General features: G+C 40.0%; 1 pseudogene; it reads right to left on the bottom strand.

The window, feature by feature from the left end:
• Window positions 1-878: 878 nt before the first annotated feature.
• The window catches only part of LOC115931277 (beta-glucuronidase-like), a 68,012-nt pseudogene continuing 62,890 nt past the window's right edge, over window positions 879-6,000 (bottom strand).

The following is a 6,000-nucleotide window of genomic DNA, read 5'->3' as shown; positions in this document are numbered from 1 at the left end:
AAAGCATTATCTCTTTATTAGTATATTTGTTTACCTATATTAGAACTTGACTGTGAAATAAACCAGATATAATACCATTGTTGTAGATGTATTTATTGTAGTAAAAATAATATTCTGCATCTGAGTTTTGAGCAAGGAGATTTTACAATCTCCTTTCAGTTAGAAAACTACAAGACCCTCTTAACTGATGTTGGAAATGTAAGTAAAGAAGATAAAAATTAAAATGATAAAGAAAAGCATTTGGGGTATAGTATCACTGTGCTTCCCAGGAGAATGAGTTGTAAGTGCTCACTCCACATTTTTCAGTAACATATACTTAAAGTAAGCACACAGGGGCTACAGACGCTATTTTTTGGTTCAACATGACCTGAGCAGTTAATTATTTGTAAAGGGAAGAAGCAAGAATAGGCTCAGGGAGGGAGACAGAGAAAGATTGGGTGGGGCGGGGAGGGAGGGAGAGTTTCACCCGTATCTAAAACAGAACAGAAGCAATTTCTTCCCCCAACTCCTCACTTGTCTATTTCTACTAATAAAGAGCAAAACCAGACAAAATAGATTATTGTGTCATTTTTATTTTCTTATTTTGTAATACACAGAAAAACTCAAGCTGGAGACGGAAATGAACAGATGCATATGGCTGGAAAGACCCAGTGCTAATCTCTACAATGTTGTTGTAATAGAATGGAGACAAGACCACATACTTTCTTACAATAATGAGGATCGATAAAGACAAAACTGACACTTTGTACTGAATAATGATCTGAACACTCACCTGAGAAAGTATCTCTTTGTTGCAGGTTTTTGGAAATGGGCTATATTTTTTGAATCATAACCGATAAGTACTGCCATAAACAAGAGGATTTCAAGCCAGCTCCATCTGGTCGAAAATTATTTTATTTATTACAAAGAGAAAAGTGTAAGACAAATCCTGTGGTAAAAACAGATTTATTGCCTCTGCTATTCACCTGTGTTATTTCTTCATATATTACCATTGACATATATTATCCATTCTTCACAGCAATGGCTTTGCCGTGGCAAATTAAATATCTCATTGTCCTTCTCTGTCCATTTTACAGTATAATGTTTCTGAGTAGACTTTTATAGCTCTCTCACAGAATTATAGCAAGTCTTTAAATAAAAACAAAATTGAAACAAAAATTTTAGACTCAACTTAAAGTCCCTCTTTATTTTATAATTTGGATTTTTAAGTAAAATATGCTATATCCTATTTAACGAGAACTTTCATATGTAATGTATCAATGGAATTATCTAAAGCTCATTTGGTTTTGCATAAAAACACAATTAGAGTAAAAACATTCTAAAATAGACACTGGAATAAAAACAATGAAAGCAAAACTATTAATTTTACATTTTTCATTCAAGTATTTTGATTTTTACTATATTATATTATTATATTAGGTATTAGAGTAATCATTGATCGCTTTCAAAACCCTGCTCCTTTCTAGGTGCAATGAAGAATTTTTATTTTATTGAAAAGTTATCTTAAAATGTAAGACTTGTGAATGATAGTAAAGATTTAGTAGACCCAATGTATTCTCAGATAAATGTAAAATAAGCAAGATATGAATTAAAGGGTAAATATAGAGTTTAACAGCATAGATCTTAAAATCCATTATCATAAGGTAGAAGGATGTATAATTTATCATGATTAAAATATACTAAATAATCATATCACAGCATTCTGATTTCTGATATCTACAATTTAGGTGACATATATACACATGTGTGTATATATATATAACTGTATTATTTGATACTTTAAAAGATAAAAGAGTTATATATTCAAATACCAGTCTAGATGTTGCTCTGAAAGTATTTTTAGATGAGATTAACATGAAAATCAGTAATTTTTGAGTAAAGCAGATTATTTTCCAAAATATTGTAGGGCTCACCCAGTCAATTGATTATATTAAAAGACTGAGATCCCTGAAGGAAATAATTCTGCCTGCAGATTGCCTTTCGTATTGAGACTGTAACATCAACTTTTCTCTAGGTCTCTTGCTTGCTAGCCTACCCTGCCAATTTTTTATACATTAAAAAATATTTTTCTCAAATATTGTAGTTCTGCTATTTCCAGAAACGCTTGAGGATTGTACTTCCAAGTTCTTTTAAAGTTGATCATGGTCATGAAACTCATCATCAAATGGCATTTGAGCAAAATCTTTATTAATTAAACATAAGTGGAAGTTTAAAGGCCAATGCACAACTCACTCAGGCATTGTGAACTATGTGTGCAGACAGATCACAACTCATCCTTGGTCTCTGGGTGTGTCTGCGTCTATTACTGACCTACCCTGGATATGTAAAATGAGTAAGAAAAACTTTTTGTGTTAGCCACTGGGATTTTTGGTTTGTGTATTACTTTAGCATATTATCTCATTTTGAATGCTATAGTTTAGGACACTAGTTTAAACTACTGAAGTTAAAATGTTCTCCTTATTTCAGATAGAAGGATCTTACAGTGACAGACATCCATTAGTAAGAATTAATTTCTAGAGATAAAGTGAATACAGTAACCAAAGTGTCAGTAGAGTCAGCATGGTCAAAATAGTCCACATGGGAAATATTTGGTGGCTCTTAGTTGATCATGGAGTCTCTAGAACCAAAAGTTATGAATGCCAATTAAGTTTCGATTTGGCTTATATGATCTCAAATCTTCAGGTTTACAAAACATATCTTGAGCCACCACCCAGCTCTGTCACCCAGGCTGGAGTGCAGTGGCACCATCTCAGCTCACTGCAGCCTCTGCCTCCGAGGTTTAAGTGATTCTCATGCCTCAGCCTCCTGAGTAACTGGGACTACAGGTACTCACCACCATGCAGGGATTTTTTTTCTATTTTTTTGTAGAGACACGGTTTCGCCATGTTGGCCAGGCTGCTCTCGAACTCCTGACCTCATGATCCGCCCACCTCGGCCTCCCAAAGTGCTGGGATTACAGGCGTGAGCCACTGCGCCCAGCCCATTTTTTCTTTTCACCCACCTCGGCCTCCCAAAGTGCTGGGATTACAGGCGTGAGCCACTGCACTGAGCCTACAGCTCATTTCTTACCACATAAAGCTTTGCACCTCTCCACAAAACCGCCATCAGGGATGTCCCCAGAAACCATTCATCCCAGGTGTCACGCAGAGAAGAGTTTCTTGTTCTCCTTTTCCCTTTACCTCTTCCCTCTCACCTCATCATGTTCATTCATTCATCCCTTTCCCATTCTCACTTTTAAGCTTTAACCTTTCAAAAGCCTATCTTCCCCTATAAGTAATGTATTGTAACTCCCGCCATCACCATATCCTTCTCCAACCAACCAAACTGCCATCCTGAGTTTACGGAAAGTCCATAAACTAAGAAGAAATGGGAAACATTCATTGCTAACTTCGCAGCCCCTCATCCACCCTACGTGAGAGCACAGATCTTATTGTCTTTGAAGACCCTTTTTTTTTTTTTTTTTTTTTGAGAAGCAGTCTCACTGTTGCCCAGGCTGGAGTGCAGTGGCACAATCTCAGCTCACTGCAAGCTCCAACTCCTGGGTTCACGCCATTCTCCTGCCTCAGCCTCCCGAGCAGCTGGGACTACAGGCGCCCGCCACCACGCCTGGCTGATTTTTTTTGTATTTTCAGTAGAGACAGGGTTTCACTGTTAGCCAGGATGGTCTCGATCTCCTGACCTCATGATCTGCCTGCCTCGGCCTCCGAAAGTGCTGGGATTACAGGCATGAGCCACTGTGCCCAGCTCCTTTTTTTTTTTTTTAAAGACAGGTCTCACTCTGTTGTCCAGGCTCAAGTGCAGTGGTGTAATCACAGCTTACTGCAGCCTCCAACTCCTGTGCTCAGGCTATCCGCCTGCCTCAGCCTCCCAAGCAGCTAGGACTACAGGCACACACCACCACACCTAGCTAATCTGTTTAGTTTTTGTAGAGATGGGGGTCCTGCTATGCTGAACAGGCTGGTCTCGAACTCCTGGCCTCAAGCAATCCTCCCACCTTGGCCTCCCAAAGTGCTGGAATGACAGGCATGAGCCACCATGCCTGGTCTGAAGACTTTTAAATGCTGCCATATTCAAGACGCGTTGAAACTCACCTGTATTCGATGAGCCTGCTTTTCGCAAATGAGTAATATAAAACAGACTGAAATACCTTAAGCTTCTCAGCCTTTTACCCTCCCCTGGAATAATGAGTGTATCCCAAAAGTAAATCCATAATGAGGTCCAGTTTTTCCTTCCTCCTTGGCTATGAAATAGACAAGAAAAAGGCAAGCTAGCCATTTCCATCTCACTATAGCAGACTCTCATGTTTGCTTTTTGACCGTATGTGGGAAGCAGGGGCCTGACTGCTTTCCTACTTCCTAAGCACAACTTACTTTTCCTAGGAAATTCTCAACGCAACCTACATGGATTAAACCAGCTTCCCCCCTTTGTTTCCAATATTCTTACAGCCAAAATGTCCAGAATGGGCAAGGCAACCTGAAAAAATGAGGATGGGTACATTATCCCATGCGCTAAACTGCCACTTACACTGGTTAGTCATGAAATCGGCAAAATTCCAGATGAGCTCTCCAACCACGTATTTTCTGCGTTTTTGATCCAGACCCAGATGGTACTGCTCTAGCAGACTTTTCTGGTACTCTTCACTGAACATCAGAGGTGGATCCTGGGATTCAAGGCAAAGAGAATTAAGAGTAAGAACTGGCAGAATTGTAAATGTTAGATAAAAATAAAGATCCACTTGATGGTGACCAAAATATCTGTCCTCACTGGGGGCTGTACTGACTGCAGGACTCACTGATGCTAGGGTAAAGACAGCCAGGGAGAAATTGGCTCCCTGTAAACTATCGCAAGAACAAAAAACCAAACACCGCGTATTCTCACTCATAGGTGGGAATTGAACAATGAGATCACATGGACACAGGAAGGGGAACATCACACTCTGGGGACTGTTGTGGGGTGGGGGGAGGGGGGAGGGATAGCATTGGGAGATATACCTAATGCTAGATGACGAGTTAGTGGGTGCAGCACACCAGCATGGCACATGTATACGTATGTAACTAACCTGCACAATGTGCACATGTACCCTAAAACTTAAAGTATTATAATAAAAAAAAAATACAAAAAAAAAAGACAGCCAGGGAATGATGTAACCCAGAATTAAAAAGGAGGTTTAAAAAAAAAACATCAATTAGTAACTGCTTTATTTATAAATATAATCTGATACTCAATTTTTCTTACTTTTCCGTCTCTATCTGCTGATACAGTCTTAAGGCTGAACTACACTAGAAGGAAAAATATGTCTTTAGGTCAGGCGCGCTGGCTCATGTCTGTCATCCAGGCACTTTGGGAGACGGAGGTGGGAGGACTGCTTGAGCCTAGGAGTTCAACACTAGCCTACAAAAAGTACAAAAGTTAGCCAAGCATGGAGGCACACACCTGTGGTCCCAGCTACTTGGGAGGCTGAGGTGGGAGGACTGCTTCAGTCCTGGAGGTCAAAGCTGTGGTGAGCTGTGTTTGCACCACTACACTCCAGCCCGGGTGACAGAACAAGACCCTATCTCATGAATGAATAAATGAATGAATGTAAAATGAAATTAAACTAAACCAGGCTGGGCATGGTAGCTCAGGTCTGTAATCCCAGCACTTTGGGAGGTCGAGGCAGGAGGATCACTTGAGCTCAGGAGTTCAAGATCAGCCTAGGCAACACAGTGAAACCCAGTCTCTGTAAAAAGGCTAAATATTTGCTAGGTGTAATGGCGCATGCCTGTGGCTCCAGCTACTTGGGGGGCCGAGGAGGAAGGATCACTTGAGCCCAGGAGGTTGAGCAGTAAGCTGTGATTATGCCACTGCACTCCAGCCTGGGCAACAGAGTGAGGCTGTCTCAAAAAAATTTTTTTTTTAATTAAACCAAATAAATTCAGTTATCCTAGTCATACATCAAGACCTCAATAGCCACATGTAGCTAGTGGCTACCATTTCAGACAGTGCAGACATGGGGCATTT

Source organism: Gorilla gorilla, chromosome 19 (genome assembly GCF_029281585.2).
Source record: "Gorilla gorilla gorilla isolate KB3781 chromosome 19, NHGRI_mGorGor1-v2.1_pri, whole genome shotgun sequence".
Lineage (NCBI taxonomy): Eukaryota > Metazoa > Chordata > Mammalia > Primates > Hominidae > Gorilla > Gorilla gorilla.
The sequence above is the reverse complement of the archived record's forward strand: the minus strand, read 5'-3'. Positions and strand labels throughout refer to the sequence as shown.